We start from the raw sequence: 21,123 nt of genomic DNA on the forward strand, positions 1-21,123 counted from the left end.
CGGAGCAGCCAAGCCCGAGCCGGCCACGTCGTTTCAGAACCAGCCGGCACCTACTCCATCAAGCTGGAAACATCTCCATCACTTATGCAAAGAAGACTTACAAAACCGAATCGGCATCTGGCTCGAGAACAGCCGGACGATGCAAGGCGAAAAGGGTGCACTTGGCCAGAAAGAATTCAAAGCTGGCCCCTTCAACTGCTTTTCAGCAGGATCCATGAGATAAACAATGAACGGCCAGGAAAAACCTGCCCAGGCCCTTCTCTATGCAGGGCCTCGCCAGCTTCAGGGGCTAATTTTTGGGGGAAAACCCCGGGTATGGCAAAAGATTGGGAACAGTTGGCTCAGGGCCGGCTGGCCCGCGGCAAAGGCCGGCTGAGGAGCAGCCGGCTTGAGCCGTGGCCGGCTGCCCTGTGAGCCGGCTGGAACTAGGTCTACGCTGGCTTGGCCGTGGCCGGCTGCGCCATGGCCAGGGCCGACTTCTACATGTCATATCCGGCTTGGTTCGATTTTCCCCTAACCGGCTCAAAGTCGCGATCCTTGCGGGGAGAAGGCTCCGGAAAGGTCATCCGGGTCCAAAAGTCCACTAAGGACATCAAATCCCGCAGATTACGGGGCACTTTAGAGCAACAGTGACCCACGTCAGGACATGCCATCATGCCCCGACTTCTCCGGGCGGCGCAGGCTACGGGCGGTGCTACGCGACAGGAAGGACAAGACAGGGCCGACAGCCGGGCAGCACGGGCGCCTCGGGAAGGCGCGAGCAAGCCGGAGCCGGCGGAGCCGGCACCGGAGGCTATAGGGACTTCTTTCTAATGTTCCAGGCTCTATATAAGCCGGTCCAGCACCCCCTTGCACGGGGACGATCGATCCATTCTTTCTCATTCACCCTTAGCACCGCTCGGGAGAGAGGTCATAGTCTACCTCGAGCCCTCTCTCAAGCCAGACACAGCTCAAGGAGCACCATTGTACTGTCTCATACATCATATACACTCTAGAGCAGGAGTAGGGGTGTTACCTCCATACGAGGGCCCCGAACCTGGGTACGTCGCTTGTGTCGCTCGTTCTCATACCCGCATCCGGAGACCGCCGTAGGCCAAGGCCAGAACAACTCGACTTGAGCCACCCCATGGCTTATGCCGTGACCATACCATGACAGATGACTCGGCTGAGTTCAGATTGGAAGTGCTTGTTATGGCGCCATTGGATTACAGTTACTTGAATACCCTTGCCACTCGAAAAGGTTCGGGGCTACTTCTGCGAAACTGGCGGATAGAAAGGACATTTCGTGGATAAAATTATGATCTGGCACCAAATCTCAGAGCCAAAAAAATTACAAAATTTCGAACAGGTGGGTCCTCAATCATTGGATGTGGGCTGAAGTTGGCCTGCCAACACACTTCAATGTGGATACATAGCCCAACAGGTCTGCTTCAAGTGTTAATTTCATTAATGGGAAAATTCTTATGCTTCACAGAAAGAAAGAAAATAATCATGTCCGGGGGCATATCTCGAGGGACCAACAATCCTGTCAGATCACCAATATACGAACAAACCCTAAGTGCATATACACTATAAGATGCTTCGAGACTTGCTTAGCACAACAATCCACTTTTGGTTAAACATCATTGCTTATTTATACTAGACGGATGCCTAATTAACTAGGCGTACTATATAACTATTTTTGGTAACGACATGTCCTACACAATTAAGCAGTATCTTGGTCCTCGTACTTAATAAAATATATTACCATGTTTATTCATGTAAGCACTAGTCTAAGAACATTGCATTGTAACACGCAAAAAAAATCTCAATGCATTGTTATGTGTTTGTAACGAGGCGGCGGTGTGTCCGGCGAAATGCGCGGAGAGATTGTGTGGGGTTCCATGGTAGACGTGTCCGGAGGCAGACCTAGGGTTCATTGAAAATGGGGAAATTAATTGACACAACTTTTTCTATATATGAATATATCTAGACATATTTTAGCTCTAGATACATGCGTATCTAGATAAAGTAGAGTCAATTACCAAATAGCTCTAGATATGAATATATATCCACTTTTATTGCTCTTGTGTGAGACATTTCGGCACGCAGACGTGAGATTCAGATATTAAGCTATAGTAACGTTGTGAATCAAAGTCGCATACACAAAGTCACCTACCTAAGTCATTTGTTTAAGATCATATGTACTCCCTCCATTCCCGCGGTAATTGTCTTAGATACGTCTAAAATTAGATGTATCAAGAATTTATTATACAAGAGATTCCATTCGTACGTAATATAGAGCAACGACATATTTACACACTTGTATCACAGTCTAAATCGTAGATGTTGGTGCTTTTTCTACCAATCATGCATGAATGGCAAAAGCAAGAACAGTTACAGTAACAATATAGAAGACCATTTTTGCAGGTCCCGAAAAGGCCTTGTGTCGTTCTTCAGTGTTAGGGACAATGTGAAAGCAAACTTCTATTTTTTTAATCTTTTCATCACCTAGCTGAGAACTAGCAAAACAAAAAAAAAAATAGCAGCTGCCTATACTTTACGTTCGTATCGTGCGGGATTACCCGTGATGGGTACGTGTTGCCGTTAATTATGGCATGTATAATTAAAGTTGTTAACTAATATGTTGGGTGGGTGGGCTTGATCGTTTTGTGCATAAAAAATCGATTCGTGGGTCGGCGCATAAACATTCAGGCAAGGCTTTGTTCAAAATAATTTTACTATTTTTTATATTTAAGAGGGAAAATATAGGGTTTTAGGGCAAAACATGCCCTCCTTGGGTGCACCATTGCATGCCTCACACTGCTACCCATGGGGTGTACATGTATAATCTGGGGGTAGACCATGGTGAGTTGCACCTAGACACCCCAAATATAGGGTTTTAGGGCAAAACATGCCCTCCTTGGGCAAATAATTAAAAATAGCTAGGATTCCAGGGTGAGGCCACACTTGGCACATGGATGCACCATTTCATGCCCACGCTTCTACCCATATGGGGTCTACATGAATTATCTGGGGTAGACCATGGTGAGTTGCACCGAGGCACCCCAAATATAGGTTTTTAGGCCAAAACATGCCCTCCTTGGGCAAATCAAAGTAGCTGGGGAAGCCAGGGGTGAGCCCACATTTGGCACATGGGTGCACCATTTCTTACCCCACACTTCTACCCATGGGATCTACATGAATCATCTGGGGTAAACCATGGTGAGTTGCATTCATGCACCCCAAATATAGGGTTTTAGGGCAAAACATGCCCTCCTTGGACAAATCAAGTAGCTGGGAATGCCAGGGTGAGGCCACATTTGGCACATGGGTGCACCATTGCATGCCCCACACTGCTACCCATGGGGTCTACATGAAACATCTGGGGTAGACCATGCATGGTGAGTTGCACTCACATGCACCCCAAATATAGGGTTTTAGGCCAAAACATGCCCTCCTTGGGCAAATCAAGTAGTTGGGGATGCCAGGGTGAGGCCACACTTGGCACATGGGTACACCATTGCATTCCCCGCACTGCTACCCATGGGATCATGAATTATCTGGGGTAGACCATGGTGAGTTGCACCTAGACACCCCAAATATATGGTTTTAGGGAAAAACATGCCCTCCTTGGGCAAATCAAGTAGTTGGGATGACAGCAGGGTGATACCACACTTGGCACACATGGGTGCACCATTGCATGCCCCACACTATTATCAATGGGATCTACATGAATTATATGGGGTATACCATGCATGGTGAGTTGCACCCATACATCCCAAATACAGGGTTTTAGCTAGGCCAAAACATGCCCTCCTTGGGAAAAACAGGTAGCTGGGGATGCCGGGGTGAGGCCACACTTGGAACGTGGGTGCACCATTGCATGCCCCACACTCCTACCCATGGGATCTACATGAATTATACGGGGTAGACCATGGTGAGTTGCACCCAGACACCCCAAATACAGGGTGTTAGGCCAAAACATGCCCTCCTTTGGGCAAATAAAGTAGCTGGGGATGCAAGGGCGAGGCCACACTTGGCACATGGGTGCACCGTTGCATGCCCCACACTCCTACCCATGGAATCTACATGAATCATCTAGGGTAGACCAGGTGGGCTGCACCCGCGCACCAGGCACCCCAAATATAGGGTTTTAAACCAAAACATGCCCACCTTGGGAAAATCAAGTAGCTGGGGATGCTAGGGTGAGGCCACACTTGGCACATACCATTGCATGCCCCGCACTGCTATCCATGGGATCTACATGAATTATCCGGGGTAGACCATTGTGAGTTGCATCGAGACACCCCAAATATAGGGTTTTAGTGTAAAACATGACATACTTGGGAAAATAAAGTACCTGGGGATGCCAGGGTGAGGCCATACTTGGCACATGGGTGCACCATTTCATGCCCCACACTGCTACCGACGGGATCCACATGAATCATCTTTGCTAGGCCATGGTGAGTTGCACCCAGACACAACAAATATAGGGTTTTAGGCCAAAACATGCCCTCCGCCTTGGGAAAATCAAGTAGCTGGGGATGCCAGGGCATGAAGTCACACTTGGCACATGGGTGCACCATTGCTTGCCCCACACTGCTACCCATGGGATCTACATGAATCATCTGGGGTAGATCATGGTGAGTTGCAATTAGGCACCCCAAATATAGGGTTTTAGGGCAAAACATGCCCTCCTTTGGAAAATCAAATAGTTGGGGATGCCAGCTTGAGGCCACACTTGGCACATGGGTGCATGATGGCGTGTATTTCACACGTTCGTTGGGCAACCCCAAGAGGAAGGTATGATGAGCACAGCAGCAAGTTTTCCCTCAGAAAGAAACCAAGGTTTATCGAACCAGGAGGAGCCAAGAAGCACGTTGAAGGTTGATGGCGGCGGGATGTAGTGCGGCGCAACACCGGAGATTCCGGCGCCAACGTGGAACCTGCACAACACAACCAAAGTACTTTGCCCCAACGAAACGGTGAGGTTGTCAATCTCACCGAGCTTGTCTGTAACAAAGGATTAACCGTATTGTGTGGAAGATGATTGTTTGCGAGAGAAAACGAGTAAAACAAGTATTGCAGTAGATTGTATTTCAGTAAAGAGAATTGGACCGGGGTCCACGAGTTCACTAGAGGTGTCTCTCCCATAAGACGAACAACATGTTGGGTGAACAAATTACGGTTGGGCAATTGACAAATAAAGAGAGCATGACAATGCACATACATATCATGATGAGTATAGTGAGATTTAATTGGGCATTACGACAAAGTACATAGACCGCCATCCAACTGCATCTATGCCTAAAAAGTCCACCTTGAGGTTATCGTCCGAACCCCCTCCAGTATTAAGTTGCAAAGCAACGGACAATTGCATTAAGTATGGTGCGTAATGTAATCAACAACTACATCCTTAGACATAGCATCAATGTTTTATCCCTAGTGGCAACGACACAACACAACCTTAGAACTTTCATCCACTGTCCCGGTGTCAATGCGGGCATGAACCCACTATCGAGCATAAGTACTCCCTCTTGGAGTTAAAAGCATCTACTTGGCCGGAGCATCTACTAGTAACGGAGAGCATGCAAGATCATAAACAACACATAAGCATAACTTTGATAATCAACATAACAAGTATTCTCTATTCATCGGATCCCAACAAACGCAACATATAGAATTACATATAGATGATCTTGATCATGATAGGCAGCTCACAAGATCCGACAATGATAGCACAATGGGGAGAAGACAACCATCTAGCTACTGCTATGGACCCATAGTCCGGGGGTAGACTACTCACTCATCACTCCGGAGGCGACCATGGCGGTGTAGAGTCCTCCGGGAGATGATTCCCTCTCCGGCAGGGTGCCGGAGGCGATCTCCGGGATCCCCCGAGATGGGATCGGCGGCGACGGCGTCTCGGTAATGTTTTCCGTATCGTGGCTCTCGATGCGGGGGTTTCGTCACGGAGGCTTTAAGTAGGCGGAAGGGCAAGTCGAGAGGCGGCACGGGGGCCCAAACCACGGGCCGGCGCGGCCAGGGGTGGGGCCGCGCCGCCCTAGGGTTTGGCCACCCCGTGGCCCCTCTTCGTCTCATCTTCGGACTTCGGAAGCTTCGTGAGAAAATAGGCCTCTGGGCTTTTATTTCGTCCAATTCCGAGAATATTTCTTTACTAGGATTTACTGAAACCAAAAACAGCAGAAAACGGCAAGCGGCACTTCGGCATCTTGTTAATAGGTTAGTTCCGGAAAATGCACGAATATGACATAAAGTGTGCATAAAACATGTAGATAACATCAATAATGTGGCATGGAACACAAGAAATTATCGATACGTTGGAGACGTATCGGCATCCCTAAGCTTAGTTCTCGCTCGTCCCGAGCGAGGTAAAAGCGATAACAAAGATAATTTACGGAGTGACATGCCATCTTAATCTTGATCATACTATTTGTAAAGCATATGTAGAGAATGCAGCGATCAAAACAATGTGTATGACATGAGTAAACAAGTGAATCATAAAGCAAAGACTTTTCATGAATAGCACTTCAAGACAAGCATCAATAAGTCTTGCATAAGAGTTAACTCATAAAGCAATAATTCAAAGTAAAGGTATTGAAGCAACACAAAAGAAGATTAAGTTTCAGCGGTTGCTTTCAACTTGTAACATGTATATCTCATGGATATTGTCAACATAGAGTAATATAATAAGTGCAATAAGCAAGTATGTAAGAATCAATGCACGGTTCACACAAGTGTTTGCTTCTTGAGGTGGAGAGAAATAGGTGAACTGACTCAACATTGAAAGTAAAAGAATGGTCCTCATAGAGGAAAAGCATCGATTGCTATATTTGTGCTAGAGCTTTGATTTTGAAAACATGAAACAATTTTGTCAACGGTAGTAATAAAGCATATGCATCATGTAAATTATATCTTATAAGTTGCAAGCCTCATGCATAGTGTACTAATAGTGCCCGCACCTTGTCCTAATTAGCTTGGACTACCTGGATTATCACCGCAATACATATGCTTTAACCAAGTTTCACAAAGGGGTACCTCTATGCCGCTCTGTACAAAGGTCTAAGGAGAAAGCTCGCATTTGGATTTCTCGCTTTTGATTATTCTCAACTTAGACATCCATACCGGGACAACATAGACAACGAGATAATGGACTCCTCTTTTAATGCTTTAAGCATTTGACAACAATTAATTCTTTTCTCATTAGAGATTTGAGGATATTTGTCCAAAACTGAAACTTCCACCATGAATCATGGCTTTAGTTAGCGGCCCAATGTTCTTCTCTCACAATATGCATGCTCAAACCATTCAACTCGGTGTAGATCGCCCTTACTTCGGACAAGACGAACATGCATAGCAACTCACATGAAATTCAACAATGAGTTGATGGCGTTCCCCGATAAACATGGTTATCGCACAACAAGCAACTTAATAAGAGATAAAGTGCATAATTACATATTCAATACCACAATAGTTTTTAAGCTATTTGTCCCATGAGCTATATATTGCAAAGGTGAATGATGTAATTTTAAAGGTAGCACTCAAGCAATTTACTTTGGAATGGCGGGAAAATACCATGTAGTATAGGTAGGTATGGTGGACACAAATGGCATAGTGGTTGGCTCAAGTATTTTGGATGCATGAGAAGTATTCCCTCTCGATACAAGGTTTAGGCTAGCAAGGCTTTTTGAAACAAACACAAGGATGAACGAGTACAGCAAAACTCACATAAAAGACATATTGTAAACATTATAAGACTCTACACCGTCTTCCTTGTTGTTCAAACTCAAAACTAGAAATTATCTAGACCTTAGAGAAACCAAATATGCAAACCAAATTTTAGCATGCTCTATGTATTTCTTCATTAATGGGTGCAAAGCATATGATGCAAGAGCTTAAACATGAGCACAACAATTGCCAAGTATCACATTACCCAAGACATTTATAGCAATTACTACATGTATCATTTTCCAATTCCAACCATATAACAATTTAACGAAGGAGAAACTTCGCCATGAATACTATGAGTAGAAACCAAGGACATATTTGTCCATATGCTACAGCGGAGCGTGTATCTCTCCCATGAAGTGAATTCTAGGATCCATTTTATTCAAACAAAACAAAAACAAAAACAAACCGACGCTCCAAGAAAAAGCACATAAGATGTGGCCGAATAAAAATATAGTTTCAGGGGAGGAACCTGATAATTTGTTGATGAAGAAGGGGATGCCTTGGGCATCCCCAAGCTTAGACGCTTGAGTCTTCTTGATATATGCAGGGGTGAACCACCGGGTGCATCCCCAAGCTTAGAGCTTTCACTCTCCTTGATCATGTTGCATCATACTCCTCTCTTGATCCTTGAAAACTTCCTCCACACCAAACTCGAAACAACTCATTAGAGGGTTAGTGCACAATATAAATTGACATATTCAGAGGTGACACAATCATTCTTAACACTTCTGGACATTGCATAATGCTACTGGACATTAATGGATCAAAGAAATTCATCCAACATAGCGAAAGAGGCAATGCGAAATAAAAGGCAGAATCTGTCAAAACAGAACAGTTCGTATTGACGAATTTTAAAATGGCACCAGACTTGCTCAAATGAAAATGCTCAAATTGAATGAAAGTTGCGTACATATCTGAGGATCATGCACGTAAATTGGCATAATTTTCTGAGCTTCCTGCAGGGCAGTGGGCTCAGATTCGTGACAGCAAAGAAATCTGGAACTGCGCAGTAATCCAAATCTAGTACTTACTTTTCTATCAACGGCTTAACTTGGCACAACAAAACTCAAAACTAAGATAAGGAGAGGTTGCTACAGTAGTAAACAACTTCCAAGACACAAAATAAAAACAAAGTACTGTAGGTAAAAACATGGGTTGTCTCCCATAAGCGCTTTTCTTTAACGCCTTTCAGCTAGGCGCAGAAAGTGTGTATCAAGTATTATCAAGGGGTGATACTTCTACAGCGGGGTGTGGGCTCTTCTCAACCAGGCATATTATATTAGATACATAAGTCTTAGCATCTCCCTTTTCATTAGTCTTAGGCGTGCTACTCTCATCAAACAAATTTTCAGGAACAAGCCAAGCATAATTATTTTCTAGTGCATCATTCATAGCTAGGAGCTTGCATGGTGTTGGTGCTTTGATCTCCCCACCATCATCAATATCATTAGTGTATCTTATTCTATCCATATCCATCTTTTCAAGGAGACTAACAAAATTAGTAGGAGAACCAAGCATATTAAATTTAGCAAAGACCTTTCTAGCTTCTCTTGCTAGACCACCAAATTCTCTAAGAAGGGTTTCTAAAACAAAATCTTTCTTTTCCCCTTCTTCCATATCACCAAGTGTGAAAAACATGTGTTGGATTATAGGATTAAGATTAACAAATTTGGTTTCCAACAAGCGAACTAAATGCGCAACGACAATTTCATAAGTAGGCGCAAGGTCTACCAAGTGTCTATCTTCAAAATTTTCAATGGTACCAACATGGTTGAAGAATTCTCCTATATTATTTCTCCCAACTATAGACCCACGTCCTACCGGTATGTTCTTTGTGGTAAAATTAAAAGGAAACATGATGAAATAAGTAAAGCAAATGCTAGTAACTAATTTTTTTTTGTGTTTTCAATATAGCAAACAAGACAGCAAATAAAGTAAAACTAGCAACTAATTTTTTTGTATTTTGATTTAGTGCAGCAAACAAAGTAGTAAATAAAATAAAGCAAGACAAAAACAAAGTAAAGAGATTGAGAAGTGGAGACTCCCCTTGCAGCGTGTCTTGATTTCCCCGGCAACGGCGCCAGAAAATATGCTTGATGGCGTGTATTTCACACGTTCGTTGGGCAACCCCAAGAGGAAGGTATGATGAGCACAGCAGCAAGTTTTCCCTCAGAAAGAAACCAAGGTTTATCGAACCAGGAGGAGCCAAGAAGCACGTTGAAGGTTGATGGCGGCGGGATGTAGTGCGGCGCAACACCGGAGATTCGGCGCCAACGTGGAACCTGCACAACACAACCAAAGTACTTTGCCCCAACGAAACAGTGAGGTTGTCAATCTCACCGGCTTGCTCGTAACAAAGGATTAACCGTATTGTGTGGAAGATGATTGTTTGCAGAGAAAACGAGTAAAAACAAGTATTGCAGTAGATTGTATTTCGATAAAGAGAATTGGACCGGGGTCCACAGTTCACTAGAGGTGTCTCTCCCATAAGACGAACAGCATGTTGGGTGAACAAATTACGGTTGGGCAATTGACAAATAAAGAGAGCATGACAATGCACATACATATCATGATGAGTATAGTGAGATTTAATTGGGCATTACGACAAAGTACATAGACCGCCATCCAAGCTGCATCTATGCCTAAAAAGTCCACCTTCGAGGTTATCGTCCGAACCCCTCCGGTATTAAGTTGCAAAGCAACAGACAATTGCATTAAGTATGGTGCGTAATGTAATCAACAACTACATCCTTAGACATAGCATCAATGTTTTATCCCTAGTGGCAACGAGCACAACACAACCTTAGAACTTTCAGTCACTGTCCCGGTGTCAATGCGGGCATGAACCCACTATCGAGCATAAGTACTCCCTCTTGGAGTTAAAAGCATCTACTTGGCCAGAGCATCTACTAGTAACGGAGAGCATGCAAGATCATAAACAACACATAAGCATAACTTTGATAATCAACATAACAAGTATTCTCTATTCATCGGATCCCAACAAACGCAACATATAGAATTACATATAGATGATCTTGATCATGATAGGCAGCTCACAAGATCCGACAATGATAGCACAATGGGGAGAAGACAACCATCTAGCTACTGCTATGGACCCATAGTCCAGGGGTAGACTACTCACTCATCACTCCGGAGGCGACCATGGCGGTGTAGAGTCCTCCGGGAGATGATTCCCCTCTCCGGCAGGGTGCCGGAGAGCGATCTCCAGGATCCCCCGAGATGGGATCGGCGGCGACGGCGTCTCGGTAATGTTTTCCGTATCGTGGCTCTCGGTGCGGGGGTTTCGTCACGGAGGCTTTAAGTAGGCGGAAGGGCAAGTCGAGAGGCGGCACAGGGGGCCCAAACCACGGGCCGGCGCGGCCGGGGTGGGGCCGCGCCGCCTAGGGTTTGGCCACCCTGTGGCCCCTCTTCGTCTCATCTTCGGACTTCTGGAAGCTTCGTGAGAAAATAGGCCTCTGGGCTTTTATTTCGTCCAATTCCGAGAATATTTCTTTACTAGGATTTCTGAAACCAAAAACAGCAGAAAACAGCAACTGGCACTTCGGCATCTTGTTAATAGGTTAGTTCCAGAAAATGCACGAATATGACATAAAGTGTGCAGAAAACATGTAGATAACATCAATAATGTGGCATGGAACACAAGAAATTATCGATACGTTGGAGACGTATCAGTGCACCATTGCATGCCCCGCACTGCTACCCATGAGATCTACATGAATGATCTAGGGTAGACCATGCATGGTGAGTTGCATCGAGACACCCCAAATATAGGGTTTTAGGCCAAAACATGCCCTCCTTGGGCAAATCAGTAGTTGGGGATGTCAGGATGAGGGGTCACAGTTGGCACATGGGTACACTATTGCATGCCCCACACTACCATGGGATCTACATGAATTATCTGGGGTAGACCATGGTGAGTTTCACCTAGACACCTGGCCCCAAATAATATAGGGTTTTAGGGCAAAACATGCCCTCCATGGGCAAATCAAGTAGTTGGGGATGCCAGCAGGGTGATGCCACACTTGGCACATGGGTGCACCATTGCAAGACCCACACTGCTATACGCATGGGATCTACATGAATTATATGGGGTAGACCATTCTGAGTTGCACCCTAACACCCCAAATACATGGTTTTAGGGGAAATTAAACATGCCTCCTTGGGAAAATCAAGTAGCTGGGGATGCCAGGGTGAGGCCACACTTGGCACATGGGTGCACCATTGCATGCCCCACACTGCTACCCATGGGATCTACATGAATTATACGGGATAAACCATGGTGAGTTGCACCCAGACACCAAATATAGGGTGTTAGGCCAAAACATGCCCTCCTTTGGGAAAATCAAGTAGATGGGGATGCCAGGGTGAGGCCACACTCTGCACATGGGTGCACCATTGCATGCCCCACAATGCTACCCATCGTATCTACCTGAATCATCTGGGGTACGTAGACCATGGTGAGTTGCAACCGCCAGGCCCCCCAAATATAGGGTTTCAGGACTAAACATGCCCTCTTTGTGCAAATCAAGTAGCTGGGGATGACAGGGTGAGGCCACACTTGGCACATGGGCGCACCATTGCATGCCCCACATGCTACACATGGGATCTACATGAAATATCTAGGGTAGTCCATGGTGAGTTGCATCGAGACAACCCAAATATAGGGTTTTAGGGCAAAACATGTTCTCTCTAGGCAAATGAAGTAGCTAGGGAGATGCCAGGGTGAGGCCACACTAGGCACATGGGTGCACCATTGCATGCCCCACACTGGTACCCATGGGATCTACATGAATCATCTAGGGTAGACCATGGTGAGTTGCACCGAGACACTCCAAATACAGGGTTTTAGGCCAAAACGTGCCTTCTTGGGCAAATCAAGTAGCTGGAGATGCCAGGGTGATGCCACACTTGGCACATGGGTGCACCATTAATTGCACGCCCCACACTACTACCGATGGGATCTACATGAATCATCTAGGGTAGACCATGGTGAGTTGCAACCAGACACAACAAATATAGGGGTTTAGGCCAATGCATGCCCTCCTTGGGCAAATCAAGTAGCTGGGGATGCCAGGGTGAGGCCACACTTGGCACATGGATGCACCATTTCATGCCCCACACTTCTACCCAATGGATCTACATGAATTATATGGGGTGTAGACCATGGTGAGTTGCACCTATGCACCCCAAATATAGGGTTTTAGGCCAAAACATGCCCTCCTTTGGGAAAATCAAGTGGCTGGGGATGCCAAGGTGAGAACACACTTGGCACATGGGTACATAATTACATGCCCCACACTGCTACCCATGGGATCTACATGAACTATATGGGGTAAACCATGGTGAGTTGCACCTAGTAGACACCCCAAATATAGGGTTTTAGGGCAAAACATGCCCTCCTTGGGCAAATCAAGTAGTTGAGGATGCCAGGGTGAGGCCACACTTGGCACGTGGGTGCACCATTGCATGCACCACACTGCTACCCATGGGATGTACATGAATTATCTGTGGTAGACCATGGTGAGTTGCACTCAAACACCCAAAATATAGGGTTTTAGGGGAAAACATGCCCTCCTTGGGCAAATCATATAGCTGGGGATGCAATATATTTTTGTACGGTATCTACAAAAATTATTAACATACATAATACAAAATTAATATCATTAATAATGAAATATATTTTCATATGGTATCTACAAAATGTTATATTTGTTGATAGATTGTTCTAATAGTTTGGTCAAACTTTACTTGGTTTGACTTTTCAAAAAAAATCTGTGAAGCTTTTTTTGATCGTAAATAGCCTTAAGCTTTGGGGTGGCGGTAGTATGTAATGGTCTAAATCATTCTGTTTGGGCTAACTGCAACTCATTACACCAAAAACCGAGGTTTGCTCCAACTAGTGTTTTGTTTAAGGTTTTGTGCAACAACTGCACCAAACATTGGTGTTACGGGGTTTTGCGTATTTTTTCTTTGACTAGTTACGCTAAATATACGAAGATTGTAAGTTTATAGCATCATTAAAAAGTTGTATCAATATGAATCCGATATAAATTACATAAAATATAATTAAGATTTTTTGTTGCTCAATTTGTTATGTCAAAGTTAGTCTTGGAATGCGCGTGTACTTATACCTTGGTCAAAGTTTGGTCAAGGTAGTAGAACATTTTCTCAGATATTTTTGTTACTCTCTCTCTCTCCCTATCCCCCTCTCTCTATCCACAACACGCAAGGGTGGCTCCGACAATACGCAAGGGTGGCTCCACTGGTCTCGCGCCAAACATAGTGTATTGCGACGCGACATGTATTCATGTCTATGCTCAGAGTATGCTTTATTGTAAACTCTAATTATTACGGTTCCCATGCCTGTTCAGAAATTTATTCTGGCCAGCTGCGAATCGATACGACAAAAATCGTGGGTGTTCTTGGTCAAGCATTTTGCAGAGCTCCTAGGCCAGAGACTAGCTTATAGTACCGAGAAGAGCAAGGACTACAATGAATATTGAATCAATTAAGGAACGCGGCGGCGACACCGTGCTGGTCCCCGCCGCAGCCACGACAACCACAGAACCACCACCCCCCGCCGGTCTTCCCCATTGGCAGCGGACGCCGAGTAGCGTTGGCGGATTGTTTCCAGGTGACAGGAGAGAAAATACGAAGTATATATTACATAAGATACCCACGCATATTTGTAATCAGAAATACTGTGAGATTGGTTTATAAAATCACGCATAAGATCTGAAAATATAGTACTCTCCATTCATATATCTTGCGCAATACACACGGGCTGGCCAAGAACGGCTTTATACAAACAAAACACTACAACATAATACGGAGTACTAATGATATGAATGCTACATGGAGAAGATACACCACAAAGAGATAAACACCTACGTAACGATGCGACGCACATAGCACAACACACGCAGCACGACACAGTCGCAAGGTCGATGACAAGATAAGCTGCATGATAGGCCCAATCAGCGGCTGGTTGGGGTTGTGCATACAAGACTCGTGCACCCTTACGCATACTAGCAGAGTGTCACCAACAAGGTAGACATCGCCATGGAGAGCTGCAGCATCTGTCGGGTACCTGAATTCGGTGTACAGAGGATGCCAACCTTGGCCGCCCCAGCGCAAGCGATACAAGCCCAGGTCCGGGAATATCGCGTTGAGGAGAGTAGTAGCAGCATCGAACAAAAGGACATGGGCGCCGTTGGGATAAATCCGGACGATGTTCCCCGTCAACACTGGCTGCGGACCCAAGAACACCACACCATGTAACGCCGCAGCCGCCGCCGCCATAGCAACACCTATGAGACAAGTGGAAATGAACTTATCGCTGAGGAAAAAAGGAAAAGAAGCTAGTGCAGCTGTATTGGGCCAAACGTACCCTTTACATATAGTACGAGCTAGACCCAAGATCTTGTAGAGCACACGTTTTGGTATAGGAAGAGTATTGGGCGCCACGTGTGCACCATCCAATAAATTAAATTCCTTTGGACACTGCCACAACGCCGTCTCCTCCCTCCCTCCTTCTTTCCCCCATCGTAACAAATATTTTGGAAGGTGTAGAAGACGATAGAGGGCAAAGGAGTATATATGCTCCCTATTTGTTAGAAGGTTGGTGCAGAGGATGTTATTTGGGGATATCAACAACAACGGGCTGCGACAAATCTAGGGCAATCACTCAGAGATCCTTTCCATAACAATGTGCATCAATGTGGGTCCCTGAGTCTCCATGATAAGGACTTTTTCTAAATTTGAAATTATTTAATTTAAATTGTTGTCGGATATTCTGTTATATTAATTGTGCTGCTCAAATATTTACATATTCAAATGATACGTGGTCGCCCATCCCTCCCTACTCGTCTCTCCACTATAGGTCACCACCCCTGCACCCGCAAAACCATACATAAACCACCACACATGCATAAGAGGGAGGAACCTAGTCGTCTCCTCCCTCCCTTCATCCTTCTTCCCCCGTTGTGGATGAAAATCAATTGGGGCTTGTACAAAGCGCAGGCCCATTTTATGTGTTTAGCATCATCCATGCTTAGATGTCGCTTAGCTGATTTCGGTTTTGTAGCGTTTGACTGCTCATTACACGCCGGCAAAATACATTTCAATAAACAAGTCTCTCCAACAAAGGAAGAGAAAGAAAATGTACATTGTGAATGAAAATCAACTGAAGACTTCTCAAGCCCGTTCTTAGTAAAACAAGTCTCCTAGGAAGAGAAAGAAAATGTACACTGTGAATGAAATCAACTGAAGACTTCTCAAGCCCATTCTCAATAAAACAAGTCTCTCCTACAAAGGAAGAGAAAGAAAATGTACATTATGAATAAAAATCAACTAAAGACTTGGCAAGCCCATTTTATGTCTTATGTTGAGCCATGTTTTACTGGTTTGGGGTCGGGTTTGAACCCCATTAGCAGAAACAGCAAAACACAGTCCCCAACGCATCTTCCTCACGTGCCGTTTTAAGTATGCTTCAACAACAACAACAAAAAATAGCACGCAAGATTAAGAACAAACTAAATTTAGACGGGATTGAAGTAATAATAATTATACGTACATGATTAAGAAGCATGTTCACGCAAGAGGTTTTGCTTTCGTGCAGTGTGACTGGAATTTAATTTCGTCACCGTTGTGGAACTTCGGTCACACTGCACGAAACACTCTTAATAACAAAAATGTGTTTGGTGCAGTGTGCCGAAGCATCACAACAGCGATGAGCTAGAACTGATCCACATCGAGGCATAGTGTTACGGTCGTGATCGTCCATGTATATATATCTCTGCATATAGTAAGAAACTTATATAAGATTTTCAAACAATATAAATATTTGACTTTGAATCTAACCTTAATTATATGCGGAGTAATATGGTGCAGTACTGAAGTACGGACAAAACAATAAAAAGTACACACGATTCAATTGATCTAGCGAGCCCACATATATAACAAGAGATTACATGTCCCATTACCAGAGAAATACAATCGTAAGAAAATATCAACGCAACTATGATGATCGATGAGTGGCGGGACATGGTTGTATACCTTGAGTCGGCGTCATGTGGCGGATCGGTGCAGCTATGGACTTAAGTGTAGGCTCAGTCCACGTGTCGGTGCCAGCGTCAATGACGCCGCCAAGGCTTCTTGCACCCTCCGCTGGCTCCGGTCTTCGCAGGCTATCTACTCTCCTCGACCCGACGGAGGAAGAGGAGAGAACCCGCCGTGCACCGGCTGGCTGCTCTTCTCCTCTCTCGAGTGCTACGTCGTCGCGCGAACCACGCCATAGAGATGGATGAAAGCGTAAAGCGGTATAGTGTTTTCTTCAACAACAGCTGGTTGTGCTAAATATATATTGCCGTGGTGAAGGACATATGATTTCTTTAAGAAAAAATACGGGCTCATCTAGTTGCAAAGGTGCGGCCCACCTTAAAGAAAAAAGTGGGCCCCCCTATGTGGCTCCCACCTCATTGCTGCAACATCTATTGAGCTTTCGTCCAGGGAAAATCACGAGTGAAGAGAGGCAGAGCGCGCCTAGCCTGTTTGGATGGAGCGGGAGACATGTATCACCTTTTAAGGTGATGTTGACTATGGACCCAGTAGCAAATGTCAGCATGGGCTTCCACTGTATACGAGAGAGATTGGTCACGCACGAAGCAAAGTGGTACAAGCCCCTGCAGTAGAGTTGTCCTATCAGTACCCCAGTCAGTACTCATCTATCAATTCCTCTGTCCTTTTGTCAGTCGAGGCCATGTCGAGTGTTGAAGAAGAAAGTACATCGGTCGTGGCCGCATGAATTTGACAAATTAACCCTTTTCCTCAGAAGAATGGACTAAATGACCTCCATGCGAAACTATTTCAATCCCCTAAGGGACTGAAATAGTTTCGCCCGGAAGTCATTTCGTGTATTCTTTTGAGGAAAGGGGTTAATTTTATCAAATTCTACCCTATCTGATCGCCCTTGAACTGTTCCGAAGAGTTGCTTGCGGCAGACTTGTACTGACACCGCCTTCGATTGCTATAAAAGCACCACTCAGCTACTCTGAAATTAGTAATGCCAGTCTTGTGAGGGAAGATTCATGGACAGAGCTGTGGCATCTAGGTCAGCTAACCCTGCGGAGAACCTTCATCGTCATCTCCCTATGCTGGGCACCGGAGTACCTGACCCCAGATAAACATGACACTGGGAATATTTTGAGATTTCAAGCTATTTTGCTACTCCCTCTGATCCATACTACTTGATGCTAAAATGGATGTATCTACAACTAAATGTGTCTAGTTACATCTGTATTAGCATCAAGTAATATGAATTAGAGGCAGTAGTTTTAATTAATCATAAATCAAAATTTACATGAAATAATTTAAACACTCGTAGATTTAAAGTCACCATGAAAAACGCTTCTATCCATCCATTTTCTTACAATAGCACTTCTTCCCGAATAGGGTGTAGAAGTAGCAGCTTTATAGCCGCATCCTAGCGCCATCTAGCTATAGCAGTGCTCTGTATTGTCTTGTCGAATCAATGGCAATGAAAAGTATGACCAAAGATACGCTACCGATAAAGACAGATTTTGCATGCTGAGATTTCTCGGACACCCCTAGCTTTGCTCCGACACCTCTCTCTTTTTTCAACAGAGAAAAGACTCCTCCGGTGTGGGGTGGGGGCCATATATGGTAACCACTATTGGGGGTTTTGGAGAGAGTCGTACATCGAAGGAAAAAACCTAGTCCGAAGCAAACCCACTCCTATGCGTGACCTTTTTAAACAAGGAACAGTCTAGAAGGAGCGAGTGCTTCATTGACTATGATCGGTAGAAGTACAAATTACAAATAGGGACTGAAAAGAGTAGGAAATACAACTAAGCCCTTACATTTGCACAAAGGACCTTCTTGAAGTACCTCTATGTGCCCTCCCACTTATACTATTGACTACTCATCTATCATTTCTTCCGAGAAAGTGCACGAAATGATGGACATGGTCACCTGCTTTGTCGGGTTCTGGGACAAGGCCAGAAAACTGGAAGGTATCCGTTGTTGCCTAAAAACTCTTCCTTTTTGGTACTTACAGTGTAATTTGCGTGACCCCATAGGACCGTTGTGTTGCTGCTGCAGTTGCCTTTGAACACTCCGAGGAAATTCGAGAAGAAGCTATAAAGCACGCCAAAGTTCTCGAAGAAAAACAGCAGGCCGCTGAACAAGCACTCGAAGAGGCCCGGACTAAGAGTATCTTCAGCCGCGTCTCCCAAAGTGTCCCCCAAACGGCGCCGGATCGAGCATTTGGGGAACTTATTTTGTTCATGCTGCGTTCGGGGGACGTCGTTCCGCAGCCACGTTCCCCAAACGCCACCCCAACCTTTTTTTAAAGGGTTTTCGAAAACACAACCATTTATTAAACATAGCATACAAATAAATATGTTTGCCAAAATTGTTTTCAAATTAAAATACAACAATCAATAAACAACTAAACAAATGTGATAAATGGGGCTAGATCAAGGTGACGTTGCGTTTGCTGATAATCCTTTGATCCTCCACATATGCTCAACGAGATCATTTTGAAGTTGCTCATGAACATTGCTGTCACGGATCTCTGCGTACATGGCGAGAAAATCAGCAAAATCTGCAGGCAACTCATGATCAACCTCTGCAAGAGGGCCCTGCACTCATAGGGATCAACATGTGTCCTGACATGATTCTTCCGGTCATCCTCGATGATCATGTTGTGCATGATCACACAAACCTGCATCACCTCCCACATTTGGTCGTGAGACTAGCTTAGAGCAGGGTACCGGACAATTGCAAATTGAGCTTGAAGCACACCAAATGTCCGCTTGACATCCTTCCTGCAAGCCTCCTATCGCGAAGCAAAGTGGCAATTCTTCTGACCTGATGTAGCCGAGATTGTTTTGACAAAAGTGACCCATTTTGGATGTATACCATCGGCTAGATAATACCCTTTGGTATATTGGTGGCCATTGATCTCATAGTTTCATGGTGGAGCATGACCTTCCACTAGTTTGCTGAACACCGGAGACTGCTGCAACACATTGATGTCATTATGTGATCCCGCCATGCCAAAGAAAGAATGCCAAATCCACAGGTCATATTCTTTCACAGCTTCAAGCACTACACTGCAATATCCATGACGTCCTATGTATATACCTTGCCAGGAAAACGAGCAGTTCTTCCATGACCAGTGCATGCAATCGACGCGGCAAGTTTGGTGCGCAGGATGGCGCAAAAGCGCGCGCGGGGCAAAACTTTTAGCGCGCACGGCTTTTTTGCGCGTCCGCTGGAGGTTCGCGCGGGATCTTGCGCGCGGAAAATCGGCGGTTAATATACCGCGCGCACATTTTGCCGCGCCTGTTGGAGATGCTCTAAGGTGCTAGTTGCTCTGACGGTGGCCCCAGGCACCCAAACCACTGGAACCTCGGCTGAAGCACCTTCATCCAGTGTTACTCCTTCCGTCGACATGATGTAGATAGTCTTTGGTTTTCCCTAGTATCTTTTATTTTGTATGTAATGAACCCGCCATATGTATGTCTTATGACTAGTAACTGAATATCGCTCCCTTTTGTAATATATGATCTTGAACATTGATTGATGTTTTCTTTTGCTCCTTAAATGAACATCAACAACTTGTCCTCCTCGACATCCACCTCTGGTCCTTCGGGTCAAGAATCAATGCCAAAAGAGCTAAGCACATCCCGAATTGCCAACACCATCACTCGAACCATTGACCCTTCATTGTACGTAGAAAAGTTTCAACGCATCAAACAACTGGAGGGTGAGCTCAAGAAAGTGAAGGTCCAAGTAGATGTATCTAACTCGAAGGCAAAATGGGCTGCAAAACGTGAAGACTTCATTCTAGAAGAGATCACGCGGGTAGAAAGGGCGAGACCGTTTGTGATTCCGTCTCCACTCGCTGACAGGGCTAGCCCGCAGCGTTATTTCAGCCATCCGGCGCTCCCCGCTAGCCCCATGTGGATAGGGTTTGACCTGGAAATATGAAGACGCCAGCTGGGCATGTTTTTTTGCGCCGGCACCCCCATCCAGCTATTGGGGGCTTTTGGATACTCCTTATGGAGATGCTCTGAGCAACCATCATAGTCTAAAAGCTGATCCAAATTAAGTTTTAAATATACGGTAGCTAGCAGACTAAGTTGCACGAAGTGGGAAAAATCCATAGACCCAATCACGTCTTAGTGGCCGAGTTTGAGTACGGAGTGAGTTTGGTTTGGAGTTATATTCCACTGTAAATGTACCACGAAGATGACAGCATATTGTTCCGTCCATCCGTGAGACCAGCTAGAATGTTAAAAAAAAAAATCAAGCCGTTGCAAAACACGGACATATTCTTAT

Source organism: Lolium rigidum, chromosome 2 (assembly GCF_022539505.1).
Source record: "Lolium rigidum isolate FL_2022 chromosome 2, APGP_CSIRO_Lrig_0.1, whole genome shotgun sequence".
Classification (NCBI taxonomy): domain Eukaryota; kingdom Viridiplantae; phylum Streptophyta; class Magnoliopsida; order Poales; family Poaceae; genus Lolium; species Lolium rigidum.